The sequence below is a fragment of the Elephantulus edwardii genome, unplaced genomic scaffold (genome assembly GCF_000299155.1).
Source record: "Elephantulus edwardii isolate Elephantulus edwardi_28Jun2011 unplaced genomic scaffold, EleEdw1.0 scaffold00005, whole genome shotgun sequence".
Taxonomy (NCBI): domain Eukaryota; kingdom Metazoa; phylum Chordata; class Mammalia; order Macroscelidea; family Macroscelididae; genus Elephantulus; species Elephantulus edwardii.
In genome coordinates this window covers 6,681,846-6,693,919 of record NW_006399755.1, presented here as the reverse complement: position 1 = coordinate 6,693,919, position 12,074 = coordinate 6,681,846, and the positions used below count along the sequence as shown (strand labels likewise).

The 12,074-nt window shown below is 40.4% G+C and overlaps 1 pseudogene; it reads left to right on the top strand.

The window, feature by feature from the left end:
• Window positions 1-2,474: 2,474 nt before the first annotated feature.
• Window positions 2,475-12,074, top strand: part of LOC102862731 — a 54,526-nt pseudogene continuing 44,926 nt past the window's right edge.

Sequence of the window (12,074 nt, the reverse complement as noted above, 5' to 3'; positions counted from 1 at the left end):
GATGGCACATAACAACAACAACAACAACTATGATCAGATCGTATTTTTTCTTTTTTTACACACTGGTTTGCCAAGAGGTTTTCTCACATAGAATTGCAAAGGAAGTTATATAGTATAACCAAACTCATTACTGTTGAGTCATTTCTGATTCCTAGGTAACCCATGAGACAGAATAGAACTGACTCGTAACGTTTCCAAGGCTGTAAATATTTGCAGAAGTTGACTTCCATGTCTTCCTCCTGAGTGGCTAGTGGGTTTAAGCTACTGACCTTTTGGTTGGCAGCTGATGTTTAACAACTGAGGCTCTAGGAATCCTTGCCATTCATTATAGTTAATTCGTGGAGTAGATTTTTGACTCGTGACGAACATTCATGGGGTCTCTTAGGCTTCAATCATTAGCCTTTCTCTTAGCAACCCAACATGCAACACGCTACACAACCAGGGCGCCTTTTGCCATACAGTAAAGGGGTTAAAAAGATAGACGTTAGTATTGAGTAGATGCTCCTCTGTTGTTCATAGATGTCTGTTATTTCAGAAGTGAACAGCTAGTCCTGCCTCTTGTGGTTGTGGTGGACCATCACGTCAGAACCGACCCCTAGCTGACACTCCAGTGGGTTTTCAGAGACAGCAAATTGCACAGGAGGAGATTGTCCATCCTTCTTCCTAGTCTATCTTAATCTGGGAGCTCCACGAAAACCTGTTCACCATGGATGGCCCTCTGGATTTTGACACGCTGCTGGCACAGCTTTTAGCATCACAGCAACCCACAAGTACAGCAAACTGGCAGACAAGTGCTGCACAAATGAGAACCAAGACAGACAAGCACTATCAAAACTACAAAGTAATTAGCAGCATGCATATCAATTCTCCAATACAAAAAACCTGACAGGTAAGTCTCACAGTTTAGGAGGCTATTCCATAAAAGGCAGTGAAGGAGAGGAAGATCTTCAACCAGGTGGATTGATACAATGACTGCAGCAAAGGGCTGTAGTGTGTTGAGGATTGTGAGGATGGTGCAGGATGGGACAAGGTTCAGATCTGTCATTCATAGGGTCGCTATGAGTCATACTCAACTCAGTGGGACTTGACAACAACATTGCACCTGGGTTTGAAACTGGCTCGCTCCCTAACTTACAAACTTGGTGCTAGAGCAAGTTTCTGAGTTTTGCTTTACTTGCCTTTGGAATAAAGACCCCCAAAAAAGCATTCATCACAGAGAAAATAGGATAATATACTGAGAAAATGCATGTAAGCACTTATACAATGCTGACCTACAGCTGACAAACTGTAGCTATTTTTATCCTATTGCTTTTTGTGTAAGGAGTTCTAGTGATAGAATCCATAAGGAGTTTCACAGGAGAAAGAAGGGCAATCTCTTCCTCCTCAGTTTATAGGCTCAAAAACTCTCTGGAGGGTCAGCTATGAGGGACAGTGTTTGAAATCAGACAGGTTTCGATTCACATATCAAGTCCTGCTCTAACTGAATGCAAATGGAACCAATAATGCTTACTTCATAGCATTGCCCCTGATGGTAAAGAAGTGATGTTTTTAGGAAGACAAATACATTTGGTAACAAATCATTTGACTTGCATCAGTCTTTATCCTTTGTCAACTTTGATTAAAGTAGGACCCCCAGCATTCAAGTTACAGCAACTTTTGACAAAAAGAATCTCCAGGGGTCCTTCCCTCAGGAAGAAATTGGGAGTAAGGTGGACACCAAGATTCCCTGATTCAATGCAAAGACCTTAGGAGAGGCAGAGGAAGCCCTTGGAAAGGAAGTCTCAAGCTTCGCTCTTTTCCTGTCTCCAGGTCTTATGAGGGGAACTAGTTGTCACATGGAATGACACAGCCAAATCAGAGTGTGTCTTCTCAGACATGTTTTGATGTGAAGTTTTTTATGAGAAGAGCTAAGGCAATAATAAGTCTAACTATTGAGGAGGGGACTTGAGAAACACCTACTCAGCTGTAAGAAGTGTGACATAAAGGCTACCCCGAAGGCTTCTTCCATCTCAAGCTGCCAAATTGCTCTGTGACTCTGGGATCCTAGTGAGTTCAGAAGGTAGGAGTCAGCAATTCTTAGGCTGAAATCAAAAGGGACTGAATGTCTGAATGGAGTGCCAACTTCCAACAAGAATGCCTCTTTGTCTAAATGCCATCTTTGCCAAAGCAAAACAAATTTATCAGCATCTTCTTGAAACTACAAGGGAGAATCTAAAAAGTTTAAGCAATAAAAAAGGGTAAGTAGAAATTGATTGAACATCATTACTAATTCAGGAAGTATAAAGTGGTATTGCTAGTCTCTTTATTTGGTGAGGTGATTTTATTATTTTATTTTAATAAACACATAAATATGTATAAGGACTTAGTCTCCCTAGCAGGATTTTCCCACCCCCACCATCTATTTTATAGGAATGGGTGTCTCATGCCTTTCAGCTGTACATTCTTGTGATAGTTTTAAGAAGTTCATTCTAATGATGGAAGGTGAGGTGTAGCTTCAAGGCAATTGTGTATAAATGGTAGTATTCAGGTATTAGAGGGCGAGGCATTTCAAGAATATTATATTCATCTCCTAATATTCAGTAATTTATTCCATAAATCTTTGTCAGCCTTCATTGCATCTGTCATCTTTGTGTATGTTGCTTTTCTCTGCTCTACCTCATAGATGGATGGAAAAACAGATGGGTGGCATCTAAACACAATCTGGATTATAGCAAGTTTCAGCTCACTGCAGGAAAATTCTCTGGAGATGAAGAAAAAGATAAAGGTAAATAGTGGTATCCAGGGACATGCTAAGTGATTGGGAAAATTCCAGCTTTTATACACTTATCTTAAACCATGATCACCAAGTTAGTTCTTTTTCTTAAAATCAAGGAGCAGTATATGGAGAAGAATGAACAACAGAATAATAATGACCATTTGTTGAACAATGGTAACAATAAAGCCCTTACTGCATGCATTATTCCTGCTAATGGTCTAATAACCTCATGTGGTGGTTACCATTATTTTCTCAGTTTTGCATCATGGCCTCAGAGAGATTAGATATTTGTCAAAGGTTACGTATACAGATGGCAAGAGGCAGGAATGAAATCTGATTCTTGGTCTGGTTTCATGGACTGTGTTCAGTTTCCACTGACAATACTGTTTTCCCTAACTCTCTTGTTACTGTATGCCATTGAGCTGATTCCAGCTTACGAGGACCCTATATGACAGTATAGTGCCAGAAGGTTTCCTAGGATTTAGGAAATAACACTGCAGTGAAACAAAGAAAGTACTGTTCAACCTCCAATGCTGCTCTTCTCTAGAGCATCTTAGTATAGTGGAGAGTGGAGCAGACAGACCCAAGGTTTACTCTCAGCTCCACTATTTTCTGGCTTCCTAATTTGGGTCTTTATGCTCCTTTGAGATGGAGATAATAATCACCACTTACAGTGCTGTTGGAGCTGTTAGAAGAGTCAAATAATATTGTGGAAGAAGGGTGACCTCTGAGGACTAGTCTGTAGGCATGGATTTTTGTCTGAGAGAGTTTTGGCCTATAAATAGAATCCATCAATTGTCCTCTGGAGTGACTTCCTACTTCTCTCTCCTGGCTACTTTTATCCGTTTCATTTTCATGTTTATTAAAGGCAAGTATTAGGAACTTGTTTGAGCATTTCAAACCTCAGGAGAGATAACTGGAGACTGTCTGAGTCACTCATAGGATGCCTGGGCTTTGGTGGCTCTGAGGGCAATCTACACAGGTCCCCAGATCTCTCCTTCATTCCTTAGTTGTTGCCCCTCTCAAGTCATTCCACTTTGACCTTTGGTCTTCTAGGGGTACTTTTTGTTTAGAAGAGACTTTGGATAAAAATGAGGTACAGAGAGAGAAGACTCATAGCTGGGTCTTCCGCCCATGGGTTCAGTTCCCGTTCCATTGTCTGTACTCTCTTCATAAAGTCTCCCCTGGCTGCTCAATCCCAGCTGAGATCTTGGGGGGAGTAAGTGTACTCTCTAAAGTGCAGACAGTCTCTATCTAACATGAAAATACTTAGCAAAGAGTCTGTGTGCAGTAGATGTAATGATATTATCTGAATCAGGATCCATGAACTATGAGTTCTTTAACTTGTCCTTGTTAAGTGTCATCAGGTAGGGTATAACTAACTCATAGTGCTCTATGAACAAAAGATCTGAACCCTGTCCTATCCTATTTTGTGCCGTCCTCATAACCTCTGACATATGGGAGCCCATTGCAGTCATCACTGTATCAATCCATCTAGTTGAGAGTCTTCCTCTATTTCATCTACCCTCCACCTTTCCAAGCATGATGTCCCTCTCCAAGGAATAGCTTCTCAACAAAATGCCCAAAATATGAGTCGAAGCTATGACATCTTTGCCTCCAAGGAACACTCTGGCTGTTCTTTCTCCAAGACATGTCTGTTTGGCATGTCCATGGGATATTAAGTACTCTACTCCAACACTACAGCTCAAAGGCATAAGTTCTTCTCTTTATTTATTATCTGTCTCTCAGATGAATAGCAAGTTATTGAAATGACCATGGCCTGAGTCAGGCATACCTTAGTCTTCAAACTGACATCATTGTAGATCCTCTATACTAGATTCTGCTCTAGATGTTGGAAATAGAAAATGTCCCTACTCTTCAGAAGCTCTGATGGCATAGTAGAAAGGAATTGTACTGCCAACCCAAAGGCACACAGTTCGAATCCACCAGCTGCTCCACAAGAGAAAGAAGGGCAGTCTCCTTGCATCCAAATAACTGCCTCTGAAACCCCCCTGGAAGACCAGCTATGGTGGACTGGTTCCAACTCAACAAGACCCAACAACAATTACTCTTCAGGAACTTAGTATTCTAAGAATCTAAAATAATCCTAGTTGCAATATAGTGTGACCCAAGGAAATAAAGAGAACTGTGGAATCACATTTGAAAGATGAGTACCCACTGAGTTTGGAAATTGAGTCTTATGCATGGATCTTACTACATCATAAATAATGATAACTCCTTCTCATTTTATGTTTTAAATCTACAAAGTGCTTCTAATTGCCCTTACCCATTTGACCTTTCTAAGAAACTTATTGTTGTTAGTTGTTAAGTGCTGCCAAGTCAGCTCCAGTTCACAGTGACTCTGTATGGCAGAATGAAACTTTGCTTAATCCTGTGCCGTGCTCACAATCTCTGCTGTACTTACGCCCATTGTTGCAGTCACTGTGTCAATCCCTCTTGTTTACCCTCTTCCTCTCCTTTACTGACTCTGCACTTTTCCAAGCATGATGCCTTTCTCTGACTGGTCCCTCCTGATAACATAACCAAAGTATATAAAACAAACTCTCACTATCTTTCTTTCTAAGGAATACGCTGGTTATGCTTCTGAGAGATTTGTGTGTTCTTTTGATGGTACTCGGTATATTCAGTATTCTTCACCAACATGACAACTCAGAAGAATCAGTTCTCCTTTGCTCTTTCCTAAAATACCAAGGCTTGAGTCAAGCTAACCTTAGTTTCTAAACTGACATCTTTAGCACTTTCATTTTTTGATGGTTGTTCTAATTAATTATTAATTAATTGTGGATCCAAGGGACATTAAATACTTGACGACTTCCATCTTTTTTCTGCTGGCAGCCTAGTGGTTAAGGAGTTTTGCTGCCGTCAGAGGCAGTTTGCACCCACCAAGTTCTCTGCAGGAGAAATATGGGCAAACTCCTCCCCTGCAATTTACAGCCTCTGAAGACCCACAGGAGAGCCAGCTGGAGTTGTTTCTAACTCAATGGCAATGAGAATGAGTCACTGATCATGACATTATTGATCCATTTGTGAGGATTTTTATTTTCTTTGTGTTGAGGTATAACATATGGTAAACCTAATTACCTACATTTGGCTGATGAGGAAACTGAGATTCAGGGAGTTCAAGTGACCAACTCAGAATCATAAATTTGGATTGCAGCGTGGAATAATAATGACCAGGCCTAGATACCAGGAGATCAAGCTTGGCTCTTAGTTCTGCTTTTTGGAGCTATGATCTTAGATAATTAATTTTCCTTCTCTCACATCTGATTTTTTTTCTCTTTAAAATAAAGTGGTTATTAGAAAGGTGCTGAGATCCCTTATAACCCTGGCATTTTGCGATGGAGAAGATAAAGTTTAATGGTTGAATATAGGAGGAATGCTGAGACTAAACAGATTTACTGCTTATTTGATCCTGGACAAGTGAAACAGCTTTAGTGACTTCATGGTAATGTGGAAATATTGGAGAGTCTACCTCATAGAATTTTTATTAAGGGGAAAATTAAGGGGATACATGTACATAAAGCACATTACCTGGTAAAGAGTAAGTGTTCAGGAAATGCTAACAATGATTATTATTCCTAATAAGAGAGCTGGGCACTCTTCCTGCCACATTGCTCATACCCAGCAGAGTCTATTTTTGGCCACCTAGAAACTCTCAAAATAAACTGTCTACTGTTACTGCCATCAAGTCAGAACCAACTCATAACTGACCCTCCGGTGAGTTTTCAGAGGCTGTAAATAACATGGGAGGAGACTGTTCAGCTTTCTCCCTCAGAGCCTCTGGTGAATTCAAACATCCAGAGAGGTACCACCTTGGGGTTCACAGAGCATCTACTACTAACAATGCCACCAGGTGGCCTAGGGAGCCTTGTTTTGTACAACTGCATAACAATAGTTTAAAATATCTTTGAAAAATTAGAAGCAACTTGGTATAAGAGAAAGAAAGTCCCAGGAGAACGAGGCTTAAAATCTGTTTGGTTTCTCAGTGTGACCCTAAGAAGCCCATGTCACCTCCCCATAATTCAGACTCCTAGTTTGTATGGTGAGTTTGTCCTCCTTTTTTTCCTCTCTTAGTGTAACAACACTCTTCCCCTTCTTTCCTTGGTTCTAGGTTTCAATTCATCCTTCTTTTCTGCCTCTTCTAGTCTTTTTCATTTTCTTTTTAGGTAAATGTTACTCTTTTGGTCTTGGATGGTTGTTTGAAGGGAGCTCTAGTGGTCTTAGTGGTAAGAAGCTGCACTACAATCCCAACGGCACATGCAGTTCAAACCCACCAGATGCTCCGAGGGAGAAGGATTTACAAAAGGAGAACACTGCTCTTTGTGGATGTTATAACAACTGACCTGGATGCCCTCAAGGTGTTTGTTTATAACAAAGAAGTTTTTAGTGCATTGCTCCTTGTGTATTCCATAATATCTTTTTAAAAAAATTTTTTTATTCTTAATTTCAATGAAAATTTACAGAGACTTTGGATTTTCATTCATTCATTATTGCACTTTTCTCCCCTCCCAGCCCTCCCCCCAGTACACTCCCCTCTTGGAAAAGTAAAAGAAAAATTCTTTCATTGTTTTACAATCCCTCTCCCCTCCATAATATCTTTTAATAAATTAATATAATATGTATGTAGAAGGATCCTCTGCCAAACCTTGCAGTCATCTGAGATGCAACTAACTGTATACCTATGGGCATGCTCCCATTTGCCTTTCTACCTCTGTTCAGCTTGCATGTCTGTGTATCTACTCATAGATATTTGTTATTACTGTTGTTGTAAGACTGTGTAATAACAATATTAACCTTTGTTGTATTTCAGTGTTGTGTGCCTACCAGTATTGCCTTTCACATTAGTAATTTGGGGCCACTGTACTTATTGTACATTGCTTTTCCCTTCACCTCATTATTATGTGTCTACAGTGAGATTGGCACAGGATAAAAGCAGGTTTTAGGGTTGTTGGACACAGAGTCGCTATGAGTCACAGGTAACTCGACAGTACATAACAACAACAACAAAAACAACCCTCAAGTGAAGGGAATGTAAACCAATAACTATGTAATGCCTATTCTGTGGGGTTGCTTTAAGGCTGGGGTGAGGCAAGTGTCTAAAGCATATGGCACAGCATATGTCATGCATTAGTTGTGTGAGAAAGTACCAGAGATTGAGTAAGCCAAGTACTGCATCTCTCTGGATGCTCTTTGGATATTTAAGCCTGACGTCTCTATACTCTTTGCTCGTAGGTCTCCAGACCAGTGAAGATGGTAAGTTTTACGCCCTCTCAGCCAGATTTAAGCCATTCAGCAATGAGAACGAGACCTTGGTGGTTCAGTTTTCAATAAAACATGAGCAAGGCATTGATTGTGGTGGTGGATGTGTAAAACTCTTTCCTGACACCTTGAACCACTAGGAAATGCATTCAGAGTCCATGTATTATGTCATGTTTGGTAAGTTTCTTGATAAAACCTCTGTGTGCCTCAAGATGTCTCAGTGAGTTCACTATCACTGAAGAAAGGGCTCAGATTGACTCAGAACAGAACTTTACTAAGTGCAGCCAGAATGCTCCTTGGAGGCAAAGATGATAAAGCTTCGTCTCTCATATATTGAGCATGTTGCTAGGAGAAGCTATTCCTTGGAAAGGGATGTCATGCTTTGCTTGGAAAGGTTAGAGGGTCAGTGAAAGAGAGGAAGACCCTCAACGTGATGGATAGACACAGTGACTGCACCAATGTGCTCAAGTGTGTCAGAATCAATGAGGACGGCACAGGACAGGGCAGGGTTCAGGCCTGTTATTCACAGGGGCACTATAAGTGGTTCTTGACTCAATGGCATCTAACAATAACACTTCCTCCCAAAACACATATATGGAATAAGACCCTTTGAAGACATAAAGAAACAACCCTAAACCAAACAGCTAATTTAAGTAGACCAAGGAGATAGGGTGACATAGCGTCAGCATGGCTACAGATTGTTCCCAGAAAAGGAGAGGGGATAATAAAGCATGTAGACCCTCTCAAAGGCATCTATTACAATAAAGCAATGAGCTCCAGAGCTTGTTTCTATCCTCATCAACACAAAGACATGGAGATCAGTGAAATTACCCTTGTCAAGTATCTGTAATGTGCTCAGAATTTTTTTACCTATAACCTAAATAAATAGGGAGCACTAGTGGCCTAGTGGTAAGGAACTGCACTGTCAACTCAAAGGCATGTGGTTCGAATCCTCCAGCTGCTCTGCAGGAGAAAGATAGGCAAATAACTCCTATGTGATTTACTGTCTCTGAAAACCTGCTGGAGGATCAGCTATGAGTCAGTACACAACAACGGCAAATAGGGCAAGGTTCGGAGCTGTTGTTCATAGGGATTGTTACTGTGTAGCCTCCTTGACTGCACCTAACAATAACCTAAATGTGGATATAGGAGTCCTTGGGGAAGACTGGCTCTTTCTTACCCCTAACCTTGAATGTTGTTATATAAAAAGTAAACACATGAGTTCAAACTGGCAACAGCAACTGAAGAAAGATTAAATAGGAGGCAGTGAGTTATATGGGAGAGAAACAACTCAGAAGAGAAAGGCGAAAAGAAGAAACAACTCGAACAAATGTCATCAGTGTCACTGTGTCAGTGTATATGTGGAGAAATTTTAATTGGTGTATGCCTTTGTTGTGTATATTCTCAATGATGACAAAAATATAAAATAAATTGCTGTTAAATGATAACAAAAACAAAACCTCAACAAGAAACAGCAAATCTAAGTGCCAAAGCACTTAAGAAGAATGCAGATTTTACTGAATTTTTAACAAATTCAGAGGAAAGCACTGTACATTACATTAAAAAAAATTTCTTTCTTTCTCCCAGAGAATTCAGATCTCCCCCTTCAAGCCCTTGTCACAACATTCCTCCTGAGCCTTTCTCCTCTTTTTTTCTGTCTTCACTGCCTCCTTCGTCTGTCGGAACTTCTCTTTCATGTCTATCATAAGATAGCACTCTGGGTATCTAAAATTTGTTCTCTGTTCATCTCTCTAATTTTTTCAGAAATCTTTCACAGAAGGAATGTGTACGTATGTGTTACCAGTGGTAGGGAAATTGGGAATCAGGCAACTGAACAAGGTAGGTGTACATACCTCTACTTTAAAGATAAAAAATAGAGGCAATACATTTGCTTAAGGTGAGTAAATGGAAAGCTAGAATTTTAACTCAGTCATTCTGGTTCTTAAGTCTATGCTCTGTTTAATCTGCCCTACTGCCTTCAGTTAGTAGGGACATGTGCACATGGCTAACCTTTTAAAAAAACGAAAAGAAAGAAATATATTTTTTAAAAAAGTTTTGACTAAGTGCTATGAGATTACAGAAGCTGGCATTACTCTGTTCAGCTCAAGACTTTTAGTGGAGGTATCAGTTGTTTTGTGAAGAATTAGTAAGATTTTAAAAGACAGGGGAAAGGAGTAGAGTAAGTGTAACTAGGGCAAAGAATACTATGCAAAAGCTCAAAGATGAAATCTAAACATAAAGAGAGAGATGGTGAGGTTATTTCGTGTGTGTGTGTGGGGGGGTATACCAGAGAGAAGAAAGTTGGAAATTGAGCTGGAAAAACTAGGTTAAAATCTATTCCTGCAGGCCTTTGAAGTTCAGGCAAGAAAGTTAGATTTTTTTATTTTCTAAACATTGATGTCATTGGAATTTTAAGAGGACTGCAAGGAAGAAGTGATTTCTCACATATGTTTTATTTTAATAAGTGTTTTGCTAAAAAGACATTCCACCCAGAGTGGAATATAAAACAATAGAACAGAAGAAATTAATTGGAGGATGCAGCTTTTAGGTATCTCATGAGTTTTCCCATTATTCGTAACTCTAAAATCTATTAGACTGAAAATATCCCTCAAAGGCATGAACTATTCTGACAACTGAAGGGTGGAGGAAAAACTGGTTACTTATCTTTATTCCTCATGAATCGAGAACTTTTGCCAGAAAATGAGATAGTGGTATGAGAGAGGAAGAAGAGAAATATGTAATAATGGTGTGGCCTATTATACTTTTTGAACTCTGAAAGGGTACATTAGACTCATTCTGGAGATGAGAAAGTTGAGACTATGATAATATACATCATGCCTAAGAGGAAGCTCCTGTGGTCTAGTGGCAGAAGCTGCGCTGCAACCCCTAAGGCACATGGTTCGAGGCCACAAGCTGCTCTGCAGAACAAGAATGGGCAATCTCTTCCTGTGCCATTAACTGCCTCTGAAAACCCGCTGGAAGGTCAGCTATGGGTAAGTTCTGACTCTACAGTACACACAAGAGGCGATCTGGTGGTATCTCATTTGTTGTGTTGGGCTGATAAAGATCAGCAGTTCAAATGCACCAGTTATTCCATAGGAGAAAGAAATTCAGTCCTGTCCCATAAAGATTTACAACCTTGAAAACCCAGTAGAGGATCACAATGACTCAAACTCAACTCAACAACAATGAGCTTAAGGAAAGTCAACCAAGTCCTGGAGTTGGCACAAGAAAATCTAGGAAATTTTCAAACTAGTCATGAAACCGAAAACTGCTACAATTGACTATTTAGCCCCATTTAGTTCCCAAAACTCTGAAAAAGAATTTATGGCTTGGAACAACCGAGGGTAGACAACAGGGCGTGTAAGAAAGTCTCATACCTGGGAGACAGAGAAGCTTGTTGGAAAGAAAGTATGCTTTGGAGTTCGACTTGTTTAGGTTCCAATTCTTATTCAGTTATTCCCTACCTCTGTGACCTTGAATAGGGATATCTGGTAGTTAGTTGTTGTTGTGTGTCATTGAGTCAGAACTGACTCATAGGGGACCCTCCAGTGGGTATTCAGAGGCAGTTGTTAATCAAGGATTCAAACTGTGTGCCTTTGGGATTGCAGTGAAGTTTTTGACCACTAGAGGCTGTCAAACCAAAGACAGTGCATTTTCTCCAGCTGCTCCTCAGAGAAAGATTAAGCCATCTACTCCAGTGTGCTTAATAGCCTCTGAAAACCTACTGAAGGATCAGCTTTGAGCCAGTGCCGTCTCCAGTACACCACCGCCACAACGACATGACCCTGAGCAAGTTAATTAAGCGACTTGAACTTTAGATCCTTCATCTAGAAAATCCAAATAATGTGGTTCCTCAGCATGTTGTTTGTTGTTGTTATGTGCCGTCGAGTCGCCTGCGACTCATAGCGACCCTATGTACAACAGCCCTAAACTCCGCTCTGTCCTGTGCCAATCGCACTGTCTCTGACACTCCCATCCCAATTATCCCAGTCACTGAATCAATCCACCTCATAGAGGGCCTTCCTCTCCTGCGCCG